Consider the following 16,867-nt stretch of genomic DNA (forward strand, 5'->3'; position numbering starts at 1 on the left):
CCGCCGTCGTACATCGCTATTGGCTCTGGAACCCATGGGGCACAATGACAACCAATGCGAAGTTGCACCGCAGTCATCGACCGCCTACCGCGATGGCGTACAACACCAGTGCAATTACCTCATTTCCACTTGTCCCTCCTCACAGGTCAGGCAGCCGCCATTTCAGGGGGGCACAGGGCATGGCACCTAACCTCGTCACAGCAGACATTGGCACATCAACTGACTCTCAAGTTCACATACTCTGCTCACCGTTCTCTTCAATAGGCTTCAACCACTGAGGCAGAATATGATGGCGGCATCCTCCGGTGTACAGACTCCTGGTGGACCTTGCGACTATGGAGGACAGACACAATATCATTACCTACAGACTTGATTGTGCCACAATCCAAGAACTGTGTGCCCAATTGGAGCCAGACCTGATGTCAGCTATCCGCCAGCCCACAGGAATCCCCCCTCTAGTGCAGGTCCTGTCAGTGCTCCATTTCCTGGAAAGTGGTTCCTTCCAAACAACAGTGGCCATGGCTTCAGGGATGTCTCAGCCAATGTTCTCTAACGTGTTGACCAGAGTGTTGTCTGCCCTGCTGAAACACATGTGCAGCTACATCGTGTTCCCCCAGGTGGAGGAATTGGCCACAATGAAGGCTGACTTTTATGCCCTGGGACATATCCCCAACATCATTGGTGCCATTGATGGCACACATGTGGCATCCCCCCGGAGAAATTAACAGGTTTACAGGAATAGAAAAAGCTATCACTATGAATGTGCAGATGGTGTGTTTGGCGGACCAGTACATCTCCCATGTGAATGCCAAATATCCTGGCTCTCTGCATGACACCATTATCTTGAGGAATAGCAGCATCCCATATGTGATGGGCCAACTCCAGAGGCACTGGGTGTGGCTAATAGGTGAGCCAAAGATCCCCACCCAGTATATGTTGATGTCTGGGTATGGGGTTGTCCCTAAGGGTTAGTGTGTGTCTAAGAGTTGTCCCTCGATATTTGCAGGTGACTCTGGTTACCCCAACCTCTCATGGCTACTGACCCCAGTGAGGAATGCCAGGACATAGGCAGAGGAACATTACAATAAGGCACATGGGCATACAAGGAGGATTATTGAAAGGACCTTCAACCTCCTGAAGGCCAGGTTCCGGTACCTCCATCTGACAGGTGGATCCCTGTACTACTCACCGAAGACGGTGTGCCCGATCATCGTTGCATGTTGCACAACCTGGCCTTGAGACGCCAGGTGCCTTTTCTGCAGGAGGATGTGCCTGGAGATGGTCTTGTGGCAGCAGTGGAGCCTGTGGACAGTGAGGAAGAGGAGGCAGAGGAAGAAGATGTGGACACCAGAACAAATATAATACAGCAGTACTTCCAGTGACACACAGGTAAAACACTGTAACTCCACTTTACATTTCAGTTATCTGTTGGACATTGTACAAGGCAGCCTCTTTCCCTATGTCTATGGCCACTGTCTGTTCCCTTTGGAATCTCCATTTTCAGATCTGTGTGCCCCAATCTGGCTCCTGCTATGTGTACTGCTGCCCACCAAAGGTCATCCTAAAGTATATTTCACTGTACATTTGCATTGCAATGCTTTGATAATGTTGTACTAATAGATTTGTGAATCATTAGATTTACTCCAGATTGGTATTTGTTCCAAGGGTGTTTATTTAGGTGCTCATAAGTATAGAGGTATTTGCAAGGGGCTGGGGTGATGGCTGAGGAAAGTCCAGGCTAGATTCCAGTCTCTTGGTATCACAGGTGCATTGTCCAAGGGGCATAGGAAGGGGAGCAATGGCAGTTCAAGGTGGACAGGGTACCAGAGTGGGACACAAGGGTGACAATCAAAAGAGTCCTATTTCCTGGTGAGGGTCTTGGCAATGTTCTCTGGCTTCTGCCTGGATCGCAGGGACCATTTGCTGGGTGCTTCTCCTTCTGCAGGGGGTGGGGTGCTGCTGGCCTGTTGTTCCAGTGGTGGGTACTCCTGTCCACTAGCGCTGGCAGAGGTGGAAGGCTGTTCCTCGGTTTGACAAGTGTCAGGCACCCGTTGTTGTGCCTCTGCCTCCCTCATGGTCTTGCCCATGTCAGCCAGCACCCCTGCAATGGTGACCAGGATGATGTATATTTTTGTTAGGTCATCCCTGATCCCCAGGTACTGTCCTTCCTGCAGCCGCTGGGTCTCCTGCAACTTGGCCAGTATCTGGTCCATCGTCTCCTGGGAATGGTGGTATGCTCCCAGGATGTTGTAGACTGCCTTGTGGAGAGTGGGTTCCCTGGGCCTGTCCTCCCCATGTCGCACAGCAGTCCTCCCAGCTTCCCTGTTGTCCTGTGCCTCTGTACCCTGAACCGTGTGTCCACTGCCATTGACCCCAAGTCCCTGATTGTTCTGTGTTTGTGGGGTTGCCTGGGGTCCCTGTAGTGGTGGACACACTGCTGATTGACGTGTCCTGGGGACAGTGGCATGGGCCCGCTGGGTGAGTGCTGTGCTGGTGTTTCCTGAGGGCGGAGGGTCTGTGGTGGGTTGGGACTGTGGCAGGGGAACCGACTGTCCGGAGGTTCTGGATGGGCCAGGTTGGTCATCCTGTTCCAGGCGTTCAGAGCTGCTGTCATCACTGTGGGCCACTTCAGGTGGGGGACTGGATATGGCTGACACCTCCTCTCCGGTGACGTGGAGTATGGTCCTGTGGGAATGCAAATGCATTGTTAATGTGTCTGAGTGTGCCATCTTGTGCATGGGGTGTTTCCCTGTATGATTGTGAATTCCCTGTCAGCTTGGCCTTGTGTGAGTGATGATTTTGTGGGCTGGGTGAGTCTCTCTACTGGGCATGCTGGGGTGATGGGTGTCCATGCAGATCTGTGATGGTTGTCCATGCATTGTTGTTGCATGCAGGTCTTGGTATTGGGATGGGTGGGTTGTAATGGTGGGGTATATGTGAGGTGGTGGAGTGATAGGGGTGAGGGTAGGGGTATGAGTTTGTGATGGCATGCAGGTAGGGTGGGAGGGATAAAGTAGTTAAGATTTGACTTACCGGAGTCCAGTCCTCCTGCTACTCCTGGCTGGGTCCAACCTGGGGTGGCACGGTGAGCAAAAGAACGATGGATTAAACCCAGATCTGTGACTGGGGGTGAGTGTTTGCATTGTTCAGCACTCCGTCCATCATCCTTTTGTGTTGCTAAAGTTGCCCTAAGTGGGAAGGGTATGCCCAGACGTGGGTCCCTTGCTCACTGTGCCACTGAATTCAAGCTAGCCTGGCTGATGAAGGGTGAAACCCTGAAACCGGTCCCAGGATGCTTGTTTCCGGTCCAGGGAGGACCTGGCTTGGCAGTTCGAGCTGGACTGTTCCCATGAGGAACAGGGTCAAGACTGATTTGCATATGGCTGGGTCCAACCTGGGGTGGCATGGTGAGCAAAAGAACGATGGATTAAACCCAGATCTGTGACTGGGGGTGAGTGTTTGCACTGTTCAGCACTCCGTCCATCATCCTTTTGTGTTGCTAAAGTTACTCCTGCGAGGCCCTCAGGATGCATGATCGCCAAGACTTGCTCCTCCCATGTTGTTAGTTGTGGGGGAGGAGGTGGGGGTCCACCGCCAGTCCTCTGTACTGCTACCTGGTGTCTTGCAACCACCACTTCCTGATGTCATCCCTGGTTCTTGGGTACTGTCCCATGGCGTTGACCCTGTCCACGATCCTCCACCATAGCTCCATCTTCCTTGCAATGGACGTTTGCTGCACCTGTGATCCGAATAGCTGTGGCTCTACCCGGATGATTTCCTCCACCATGACCCTTAGCTCCTTCTCAGAAAACCTGGGGTGTCTTTTGGGTGCCATGGATGTGGTGTGTGTGATCTGTGTGAGGATGTGTGGGGTGATGTGTGGGGTGATGTGTTGAGGAGAATGCTGTGATGTGCGTGAATGGTGTATGGGTGATGGTGTTCTGTGGGTCTGATTGAGTGGGTGCTCCTGGCTTGTCTCTCTCTGCCTGTTGTCTATTTTTTCGCTGTAAGGGGTTGTGGGTAATGTGGGTGTGGGTTTTATATTGGATTGGGTGTGTGGGTGTGGTGTGTGTATGTGTGTCAGGTAGTTTGAATTGTCCAATGTGGTGTAGTTTTGTTAGTGTGTGTGTATTTTTAGCGCGGCGGTGTGTACTGCCAATGGTTTACCGCAATTGAAAGACCACTGCGGCGATTCGTGGGTCCTGATACTGTGGGCATATTCCTGTTGGCGTAACGGTGTGGGTTTTGCTATCGCCAGTTTATCATTGACCTTTGGTCTGACGGATTTGTGTGGGTGTCTGGTGGCGGAATTCTCAGTGTGGGTCATAATACCCGTGACGGAATACCGCCGCAGTCACAGTATGTTGGGGGCCATCAGCACGGCGGTAGGCGGAATTTACCGCCAAGGTTGTAATGAGGGCCTATATGTGTTAAGCGAAGCTACTGACGTAGGTACACCAGGTTAACCAAAGCCCTAGATAAACCTTTCAATGTAAAACATTAGCGGTCAAATCGCCTGACTCTCACTGAGGCCAGACAGTTTCATAGCACGACAATTTGGATGATTTGGCCCTTGCAGTTGTGGGTTCCCTCAGTGCCTACAACAGCACTAAGATTTAGAACCGCTTTCTATTTTACGATTCCATTTTAACCGGCATGTGCAGCTGGGCCCTCTGGCATAATTCGCCACAGCTATATTTCCCCTCTGCGCTCACATTCCACCGCCATCCTGGCGAGCTGGGTTTTAAAATAGCCCTATTTTTTGAGAGATCAGAGTGACAACTGGAATTCTGCCTTGCAAATTCTTTGGTGAGTCATCGGTTTGAGCAGTTTGCAGGCGCACTGAATAATAGCTAAAAAGGCTTCAACACCTGTTAATTCCGGCTCCTTCTGACAGCTCACTGTCAGTAGAGAGAAAAGAAAATGGATGGGCTCCACCTCCGCGATGTTCTCTCTTTACCCACGCTCCCTAAGTGCAGAGCGCGCGCCTTCTACCTGCATATTTTTTCTGTTTCCCCTACCTTCAGGCTTGCCATCGTCCAGCTTTAGAAAGACTCAGAACGGAGCGTTTGTGATGGCTCCGGAGGCAGGCCTCGCCTCCTCGAGCAAGGGAGAGATGGGAGAAGCTCGCAGGAGGATAGAAGAGGTCCATGGTGTCTCACGCAGTGTGCAAACTGGCGTTTTGAGCCAATTCTTTGAAAATGAAACCCATACGTCCAGAGGCATTTGAGTAGTTACCACTTTAGTCTCTAAATAATAATGTGTCAAGCTTGAGAATCAATATCAGAACATATATGCCCCAGCTTTTGCAGTCTCCTTTTCATTGTTGCCATTATTTACCAATATATTTTCTCACATTGCTATGATCTTGAAGTTACTACTTACTCTGAGTGCGGCCTAAAGCTCTCCAAATTTCCCGAAATATGTGCCTAGCCATTGCCTCAGGCTTCCAACCCCTGAGCTGATCAGCTGACTTGGCCGGAGAAGCAGCCTGGCAGCAAACATGCTTTTGGCTTGATTTTATCAAGTGTCTAATGCAGCACTATCTTCAAAGTCAAGTAACCTTGTTTGTTTCCACAGTTTGCATCCTCATTGTGCATACTGTCTCAAAAAGGATCCTCTATATTTCTAAGAAATCCAGCACGAAAAACTGACCTGCACTTAAAACTTCATGTTGACACATCTCCTTTTTTATTTCGAATGCTCTCTCCTTACTTTTCTTGCCCTCTATGCCTTCTATCTCTGTCCACAGCCTTTCTCATGTACATGTTTGCCTTAATCTCTTTTAACATATTTCTGCAATTTGGTGACAACTCATTAAAAAATCTCAGCTCCTCTCTTTGAAAGTTACACTCCGGCAACCTCACTTTACCTAATCTCCTCTAACCCATCCACTAACCCCATAACCATGTACAACTCACTCCTCCCCCACCAATGTTCAAATGTATCTCCTATTAATTTAATCCACAACAAAGAAATAGGGATGAATGCACGGAATGGTTTGCTTAACTCCTGTTAATTTAATCCACCACAAAGAAACAGGGGTACATTAGACAGACTGGTTTGCTTGAGAGCACAAGTCTAGTCCCAGTAACATACAAGATTAGATAACCATTGTACTAACAACTAACTTTGAGTTTCGGAGCACGGGTAGTAAGTACTATATAAATACAACTAAAATATGATACAGTGTAATATAAGCCTTTCCAGAGGCATGTGGCTTAGTTATGCATATTTTGCACATTTGGGGTGGAGAGTTCTTTGCAAATAAAATTAATCATTTTTCCTACTAAAATCCAATAAACAAAAGAAATAACCTCTCAAGACCATTTTTGGAAACTGGGCATTTGCAGGGGAACAAAACAAATCAACAGCTGAGATAAGGAACTGAAAGTAGGAATACAATTCCACTACTTGGCAGACACAAAGGTGTATAATACTTAGGTAACAAATGCAAGGTAAGCATATGAGAAAAACTATGTGGTGACTCACAAAAGCATTTATGATTATTGGAAATAGATGCAGACAGATTACATTCCCCATTAGTAAATGTGCAAAGGTGGAACAATTTTTTAATTGTACTATCTGTATATGAATATTTCCATTTTAGATGTTTTGGGGTAAAGGCATGTGAGCGTACATTAAAGAGTACAATAAGAATACTATTTTACATGCTCCGAAATGTATTTTGGGCTCCATAATTACAATGAGACAAATAAAATGAAGGAAAATGTATCAAAAACTAAAGTAATAACTTTTGGGAGGACGACTAAGAAACTGAATCACTACTGCAATATGGGCCCACAAAACATTAGTGGGACAAAATTGTATAACTTCCTGGGAGTATGGCTGACTGTGAACAGAAGCTCCAAAACTCACCTGTGCCACCTTACAGCAAAGGCCAAATTGATTATAGCTAAACCTTGTCGGCTCAATAATTTACTAGAAAGCCCCTTCTCAGTCCCAATACAATGATTACTCAGGGCATCCCTCCTACCGGCACTAAATTATGGTTATGAAGCCTTCCTAGGCAATTTACCAAAACAGTGGAAACATGGCAAGTTAAAGCTTATAAGAGGGTTTTCAGGTTACCCCAATATCTGACATTACATGATCAGACTGGAACTTGGCCTGGAAGGACAAAATTGGGCTAACATGGGCGCTTTTAAAAAATATTACTTCAGAATCATCAAGGGACTGCCCAACACACTGAAATCAGCTCTCTTACACATTTCTGACTTAAAGACGAGCCCCTGGTCCCTCTATGTAAATAAAACACTTGGAACTCTCCAAATAGACCAGGTGGAATTAAACAATTTGCTGCTCTGCACACTGCACTTAAATCTCTGTTGAAAAAGAAAGCAAAACTACTGTCAATGTCAAGTGACTTGGAGAAACTGAACAGCACACCAGCGAAAACTGCAGTGGCACCATCTTAGGACAATAAATACCTGCACCTCCTGACTGCACAATAACGCAGTTGGGAAAGTCTGCTTGACACAAATCATGGCTGCAAGGTTGATGGCCCAGATTATGAACCCAAATGGCATTCCCTTTCCATGATTGTCAACTGCAGGCTTTGTGGTTATAGAACTGAGTAATTTAGCCACTTACTATGCTGCTGTCCCGTACTGCAAAATGCACATCGCACTTTGTTAAAACCGCTCTGTTTAAGCCACGGAACAAGAAACTATAACGAGGCCAGGAACCTTGTTTTCAACATGGCGGAGCCATCTGACCAGGCCAAATTTGGAAAGTACATTAATCTACTACAAAATCTGCCAAAAGAATGTAACAATACTGGTTAGACTTACCACCTCAGCAAACTTTAGTGGGGAAGGGCCGTCCATTTCCAGAAACTGTGGATGTCATAAATTGGTTGACAATCCTACCTTTATCTTTTTCCTCTTATTGTTTTTGTCTTATATCACTAGTATATTATCGGACTGTCTTATTTGTATTATTTTTTTAGCAACTAATCAGAACACTTGCCAGAGAACATCAGTCCGCTGCAGAATAGTTGCACCACTTGAAGCAATGTGAATTGTGTTCCGGCCGATCGCACTCTTTTTATTTGTGGAATAATTGCATTAGTAGAATACAAGCATATAATGTGTTGGCGGATTGCATTGTTACTCACTTGAGTTTCCCTATCCTCGTTTTTATAGTCTTAATATATGTCGGGACTTTCACATTTTGAAAAAAAGAATTTAAGTTGTACTTGATATTCTCTTGCAATAAGATTTCTTTGCTGCTATGCCCTATTCTTCCCTTTAGGAGTGTTTGCGCAAGCTGAAATAATAATCTGTCTTAAACTTGTAATATTTTGCAGAAAGATTGCAAATGTTTGTAACGATTTTAAAGAATCGTACAATAAAGCGTTATGACTGACTACTCCAAAATGTCTTTCTGAATAGGCAACATGGATTTAGTGCAGTTACTTCATCTGTACATTCCTCTGATTAGGACGTGTGCATGTTTACTGCTTGATGAGCCAAGAGTAGTGGCTCGCTGAGACCAGCTCCGCACTGTTAGTCTCTGCTTAGCGGTGCAGCTGCTTCCAGGCATAGAACACAGACGAAAATACATCCATGATCCAACAAGGCATAATACCTGCTATACCAACTCTTCTAACCTCTACACCACCCCCAACACACATACATAATATTGAACAAAACATCTTACCCACACATTAACCTTCATAAACTTAAAACACAGTAGAATATTACAGAATACTGAAATAAGGCTTGTCTGATCTAAGCAATCTTCTGAATCTTTGCCCTGGCAGTATTCTGACACTTCTTTCTTCATTCGCCTTATCCCCCAACCATTTGAACACATCCTTGGTGTCCTATGAACTATCAAAAACTACCATAAATGCTTCTCCACATATATCCTATATACACTCTACCATAGCATAAACCAAATATATCTATTTTTTTATTTTCATTCAGTGCCATGTTTTAAGTTTCAAAATTGCTAACTGGCCGAAAACATTAATTTTGTCCATACATATCAACACATAGGCCCTCATTACAACCCTGGCGGTAAATCCCGCTTTCCGCCGTGCTGAAGACTGCCAACATACCATTGCAGCAGCAGAATTCCGCTATAGGTATCACGACCTACAGCTCAGAATCCGCCACAATACAGACACCCACACAAGTCCGCCACACCAGAGGTCAGTGATAAACTGGCGATACCAAAACCTACACCGTCACGCCAACAAGAATATACCCACACTATCACGACCCACGAATCAACGCAGCGGTCTTTCAACCGCGGTGATCCATTGGTGGTACACACCGCTGCGCTCAAAATACACACACATTTACAAAACACAACTACATTGGACAATTCGAAATACACACACCTGATACACATACACATACACACACCACACCCACACACCCAATCCAATATAAAGCACACACCCACATTACCCACAAACCCTTACAACCAAAAATCTGAAAGAAGGCCAGAGAGAGAGATTAGCTAACACAACACCAGCATCCACAGACACACAACACCATCACCTATACAACATCCACGCACCTCAAACAACACACACCAACACATCCCTTCACACATCACAACAGACAGCACCTCACACATCACCCACACCACATCATGGCACCTCAAAGACACCCCAGGTTTTCAGAAGAGGAGTTCAGTGTCATGGTGGAGGAAATCATCCGGTTGAGCCACAGCTATTTAGATCTATTGCTAGGAAGATGGAGCTATGGCGGAGAATTGTCGACAGGGTCAATGCAGTAGGACAGCATCCAAGAATATGGGATGACATCAGGAAGAGGTGGAACAACCTACGGGGGACGGTACGTTCCGTGGTCTCCAGACACCAGATTACTGTACAGAGGACTGGCGGTGGACCCCAACCTCCTCCCCCACAACTAACAAAACGGGAGGAGAAAGTCTTGGCAATCATGCATCCTGAGGGCCTCGCAGGAGTAGCAGGAGGACTGGACTCTGGTAAGTCATATATTTACTACTACATCCCCCCAGCCCCACCTGCATGCCTTCACATACTCCCACTCTTACCCTCACCTCCATCACTCCATCAACTCCATATGTCCCACAATCACAACCCACACATCTCAATACCGAGGCCCTGCATGCAATACCTATGCATGGACCACCGTCACCAAAGCATGTCTAGTACAGAAACCCACACAGACCCCAAACCAACTATCTCAAAAGGGCTAACACAATGATGCAAGCACAGGAGTAGAGGGTACCGCACCCAATGCACAAGATGACACACACAGATACAAAAATTATGCATTTACACCCCAACAGGACCCATACCCAATGTCACCGGACAGGAGGTGCCAGACATATCCAGTCCCCCCACAGAAGAGGCCCACAGTGATGACAGCAGCTCTGCACGCCTGGATCAAGATGACCAGCCCGGCTCATCAGGGACCTCAGGGCAGTCGGTTCCCCTGACACAGTCACAAACCACCACAGAGCCTCCCCCCCTCAGGAAACAACAGCACAGCACCCACTCAGCGGGCACATCCCTCTGCCCCCAGGACACATCAATCAGCAGTGTGTCCACCACTACAGGAAACCCAGGCAAACCCACCAACACAAGACAATCAGGGACCTGGGGTCAGTGGCAGTGGGCACAAGGGTTCAGGGGACAGTGGCACAGGATAACAGGGAAGCTGGGAAGACTGCTGTGCGACAGGGGGAGGACAGGCCCAGGGAACCCACTCTCCACGAGCCACTCTTCAAAATCATGGGAGCATACCACCATTCCCAGGAGACCATGGGCACGGTACTGGCCAAGTTTCAGGAGACCCAGAGGCTGCAGGAGGAACACTACCTTGGGATCAGGGAGGACTTGAAGTCCATTAACACCACCCTGGTCACCACTGCAGGGGTGCTGGGAAACCTTGTCAACACCATGAGGGACACAGTGGCACACAAACAGGCCCCTGACACTAGCCTGGATGATGAACAGCCCTCCACCTTCGCCGGCGCTAATGGGCAGGAGGCACCGCCACAGGAACAACAGGACACCAGCACCCCGCCCCTTGCAGAATGAGAACCAGCCCGCAAACCGTCCCTGAGATCCAGGACCAAGACAGAGAACATTGCCAAGACCCCCGCCAGGAAATAAGACCCCCCTGAATGTCACCCCTCCTTCCCAATTTGTCATCCTGTCCACCTTTAACTGCCATTGCTCCACTTCATATGCCCCATTGGACAATGCACCTGCGGATGCAAACAGACTGGACTCTGCCATGGACATTCCTCCACCATCACCCCAGCCCATTTCACACCCCCTCCACTTATTTGCACAGAAATAAACACCCTTGATTCACAAAACCATCTGGAGCCAGTCTGTTCTTTCACAAATGTGTAATTGCAAAATCTCTGGAATATAGCAATGTCAATGTACTTGTTTACATACCAAGGTTACACAGCTGTAGGCCAGGAGTAAACATAGCAGAGGGCACAAATTGGGAGCCAGATCTGTGAAATGGAAAGCCAAAGTGACAAGTCAGGGTCCATACACAGAGTCAAAAAGGCAGGCTTATGCTAGCTCCTATAATAGTATGAGATGTAGGAAGCAGTTCCATCTTCTTACCTGTGTCTCACTGGAAGTACTGCATGATGATGTTGTTTCGGTTGTCTACATCTTCTTCTTCTGCCTCCTCTTCTTCACTATCCACAGGCTACACAGCTGCCACAAGACCAACATCAGGCCCATCCTCCTGCAGAAAAGGCACCTGGTGTTGCAAAGCCAGGTTGTGCAACACACAGCAGGCCATGATGATCTGGCACACCTTCTTTGGTGAGTAGTATAGGGATCCACCTGTAAGATGGAGGCACCGGAATCTGGCCTTAAGGAGGCCGAAGGTGTGCTCTATAGTCCTCCTAGTTCGCCCATGTGCCTCATTGTAGCGTTCCTCTGCCCTTGTCCTGGGATTACTCACTGGGGTCAGTAGCCATGACAGGTTGGGGTAACCAGAGTCACCTGCAAATATCGAGGTACAACAGTTAGACATCCTCCAAACATTAGGGAATCTCCCATACCCAGACACCAAATGGAACTATGTGGGGACTTTAGGCTCACCTATTAGCCACACATGAAGCCTCTGGAGTTGCCCCATCACATAAGGGATGCTGCTATTTCTCAAAATGTAAGCGTCATGCACTGAGCCCCGATACTTGGCATTCACACGGGAGATGTACTGGTCTGCCAAACACACCATTTGCACATTCATAGAATGGTAGCTTTTGCGGTTTCTGTACACCTGTTCTTTCCTGCGGGGGTTACAAATGCCACATGTGTACCATCACTGGCACCAAAGATGCTGGGGTTATGTCCCAGGGCTTTAAAGTCACCTTTCACTGTGGGCAAATCCTCCACTTGAGGGAAAACGATGTAGCTGTGCATGTGTTTCAGCAGAGCAGACAACACTCTGGACAACACGTTAGAGAACATTGGCTGGGATATCCCTGATGCCATGGCCACTGTTTTTTTAAAAGACCCACTGGCCAGAAAATGGAGTACAGACAGAACCTGTACTAGAGGGGGGATTCCTGTGGGATGGTGGATAGTTGAAATCAGGTCTGGCTCCAACTGGGCACACAGTTCATGGATTGTTGCACGATCAAATCTGTAAGCGACAATGATGTGTCTTTCTTCCATTGTCGACAGGTCCACCAGGGGTCTGTACACAGGAGGATGCCGCCATCTCATCACCTGCCCCAGTGGACGTGCCCTATGGAGGAGAAGGGTGAGCAGAGGGTCATACAACACTTACGTATCACAATGTGTTTTTTGCAAAAACGTTACAAATTCTCTATGTGCCTTTGTCTGTCCATATTCCTGGCCTAAATAGGTGTGACACAGTTATTTTGCCTGCCATGTGGCCCCCTGAAATGGCGGCTGCCTGACCTGTAAGGTGGGACAAGGAGAAATGAGGTAACTGCACTGGCGTTATACACTGTTGCGGTAGGTGGTCGAAGACCGCAGCGCAATTCAGCATTGGTTAACATTGGGCCCTATGGGTTCCAGGAGCCAATGACGATGTACGCCAGCGGTGACGGTACGAACCGCCGCGAACGTGGCCACCATTTTCTAACTGTCCCCTCACTTGATACCTGACCAACAGGAGAGGACCTACACTGCAAGTGCTGCTGTGACCTGTGTCTAGAAGCGACAATGGCTACAGTGTCTGGGGAAAGGGCACCTGCCTTCACTTCGGAGGAGTTGGAAAAACTAGTGGATGGGGTCCTCCCCCAGTACACGCAACTGTACGGTCCTCCAGACAAACAGGTGAGTCCACTGTGAGCATGGTGGATGGCACATTATTGTATGGAGTGTTGTGGATGGAAGAGGGTGGAGAAGGGGACAGGCCAGCATGTGAGGCTAGTGTGTGTGCATGTATGTCTGGGCCAGGGTGGGAGGTGTTTAGGCAATGCGTGAGAAGAACTGTACGGGATCGTAACATCCATTCTTACTTCACTTTTTATCTAGGTCAGCGCCCACCAGAAGAAGGGTATTTGGCATGCCATCGCTAAGGACGTCCGGACCCTGGGGGTCTACCATAAACGGAGCACCCACTGCCGGAAAAGATGGGAGGACCTGCACCGCTGGAGCAAGAAGACGGCGGGGGCCCAGTTGGGGATGGCCTCCCAACGTGGAAGGGGTGCCCGTCGCACGATGACCCCCCTGATGTACTGGATCCTGGCGGTGGCCTATCCGGAGTTGGATGGGCGCTTGAGGGCATCACAGCTGCCACAAGGAGGTGAGTACAGTCTCATTCAGCTGACTCTGTGTGCTTTATGAGGTGTCTGGCTGGGGGAAGTGGCCTGTGGGTTCCCCTAGGCCTGGGTGAACTTGGTAGTTTAGGTCCCTTGTTAGGCAGGCTCTGTGGCACTCCAACCCCAATAGTGGTAGTAGCCATCTACACCTAGTCAGGCTCCTGTGGGTTCCAGGTGTGCAGCAAATGGGCTTAGGCATCATCCCCCATGGGAATGTGATTTTCCTAAGAACTGTTAGTGCATGGCTTAGTGCATAGGGCTGCTCCCTGTGTGTTGTGTCCGCCAATGGTGGTGGTGTTGCATGCACTGACCATGTGTATCTTCTGTCTTACCCCCCCTTTTTATTTTGTCACCCTGTTCTTGCGTGCATTAGCATCATCTGGCGGAAGAGCAGTGGCACCGGAGCAGGAGGGAGCTGCATCCCACATGGCCCTGGAGGGTGAAGTAATGGAGTCTGAAGGCACTATTGGGACAGAGGGCTAGGGGAGCTCCATGACGGGGACAGGAGCATTCGACAGCAACTCCTCCTCTGATGGGAGCTCCCTTGCGGTGCCGGGCACCTCTGTGCCCACCGCATCAACAGGTACAGCCGCCACCCCCCCCCCACCAGCACTGCCCTCAGCGTGTGTCCTGTGCCCGCTCACCCAGGAGGGTGGGTATCTCTTTCGCCCCAGGCACCTCAGCCCCTGCCTCAGTGAGCCCTGCTGCCCTCAGTGAGGAGGCTATTGACCTCCTGAGATCCCTCACTGTTGGGCAATCTACCATTTTGAATGCCATCCAGGGTGTTGAGAGGCATTTGCAACAAACAAATGCATACCTGGAGGGCATTCATTCTGGGCAGCCGGCCCAACAGAGAGCATTTCAGGCTCTGGCCTCAGCACTGATGGCAGCCATTGTCCCTGTGTCCAGCCTCCCCCCTCCAACTTCCTCCACCCAGAGCCAATCTCCTGTACCTCAGCCTATCCCAAACACACCATCAGACCAGCATGCACACTCATCAACACACAAGAGAGGGCATGGCAAGCGTAAGCACCACACATCCCACCGGCACTCAGACAAGCACTATCCCCATGCAGACACAGCAACATACACTGCCTCCACTGTGTCCCCCTCCTCCACGTCCTCTTCCCCCCTCCCTGTCTCGTCTCCACTCACACCTGCTTACATTACATCCTCAGCCACTACCTCTATCACCAGCACGCCCATCACCAAACACCGCTCACATGCATTCTCTACCCCCACTACCATTCACATATCCCTGGTGTCCTCTCCCAGTGTGTCTGTGAGCCCTCCTCCCAAAGTACACCAACACAGACACACACCCACCCAACAGCCATCCACCTCACAACAGCTCCCGGCCCATGCACCTTCACCCAAATTCAGCAAACGTACACCTCCTACATCCACTATCTCTTCCTCCACTCCCAAACACCCTCCATCTTCCCAGCCCAGTGTGTCTAAGAAACTTTTCCTGGCTAACATTGACCTCTTCCCTACACCTCCCCCTCCCCGTCCTTCCCCTAGGCCAGGCTTTCCAGGTCCCAGCCCAGCCCAGCACCTCAGCCACCAAATCCCCAAGCACAGTGGTGCCAGCAACTCCGGTCTCATCACGTGCGTCACCCATCAGGGCTGCCAGTGTGCCACCTAGCGAGGCCAAGGAGCAGGCCATTCTGCCACCTGCCAAGGTGAAGAAGGTGTCCACATCCCGGAGGGAGAAGCCACACCTACCAGCAAGCAAGGGCTCCTCCAAACCAAAAGGGGACAGTGGCAAGACACCAGCGGCAACATCAAAGGTGGGGAAGGGACACAACCCGAAGAGCAGGTCAGGACAGGGCATGGCGGCTCCAAATGAGGGACTAGAGTCACCCCTTCTGTCAACCACTACACCAACCTGTACGGCAGTGGACACTGCCACCTGCACCGCCACCTGCACCACCACCAGCACCGCCACCAGCTCTGCCACCTGCACAGCCACCTGCACGTCTGCTGCCTCAGCAACAGTCCCCAGCATTATCCCCAGTGGGCAGCCGTCCGAGGCTGCAGGAGACGTCCTGCTGTGTCCCTCAACAGGTGCAGACACATGCACCACCGCCAGCACCTCCGCCACAGACACCGCCGCAAGCACCGCCACTAGCCCCGTGACGTGCTCCGACAGTGCCACCACAGCTGACATGGCAATTATCCCCAGTGGGCAGCCGTCTGAGGCTTCAGGAGACGTCCTGGACCCTGCCCAGCTTCCATGAGGCACGACTCTCAGCAATGTTTGCACCTGCAGGTGGCAGGCGCAGCCGCAGCAGGGTGGGGTATGTCTCTGCCTCCATGGTGTATCATGCTCCCTGTTCCCAAGCAATCTCATGGCACACACACCCATGTGAAGGAATGGGACCTGCCACACTGCATGTGAAGCACTCTGGGCACCAAGCCCCCTCCAGAACCAGTGGAGAATCACATCCACTACCTCAGTCCTTGGCAGGATGAAGCACTCTGGGCACCAAGCTCCCTCCAGAACCAGTGGAGAATCACATCCACTACCTCAGTCCTTGGCAGGATGAAACACTGGGCACAATGCCCCCTCCAGAACCAGTGGAGACTGTTATCCACTTGTGAGACTGTGGCTTTGCACTCCCCAGGATAGAGCAGTGGACAAACCACCCACTGGAAAGACTTGTGAGACTGTGGCTTTGCACTCCCCAGGATAGAGCAGTGGGCAAACCACCCACTGTAAAGACTTGTGAGACTGTGGTTTTGCACTCCCCAGGATACAGTAGTGGGCACGGAGCCCCCTCTTGGAGCAGTGGCGTCGTGCGTTCATCCGTCTGAGGTGCCCTCTTCCCGCTCCCCCTGAGGTGCCTGTTTCATTTCGATCTGATGACCCTGCATTGATCTCTCCGTTTCGAGTAAGGTATCTTGTGTGGGCCTTGCCCATACATTTTGGGACACTGATCCAAGGACGATGTTTGAGTAATATCCGGACTTGTGTAGTTGGTGTACATATTTGTATATACTGAATTTTGAACTTGCACTATCTGATTTTTATTGATTACAATTGTTACAATAATTTCCT

Source organism: Pleurodeles waltl, chromosome 7 (genome assembly GCF_031143425.1).
Source record: "Pleurodeles waltl isolate 20211129_DDA chromosome 7, aPleWal1.hap1.20221129, whole genome shotgun sequence".
Lineage (NCBI taxonomy): Eukaryota > Metazoa > Chordata > Amphibia > Caudata > Salamandridae > Pleurodeles > Pleurodeles waltl.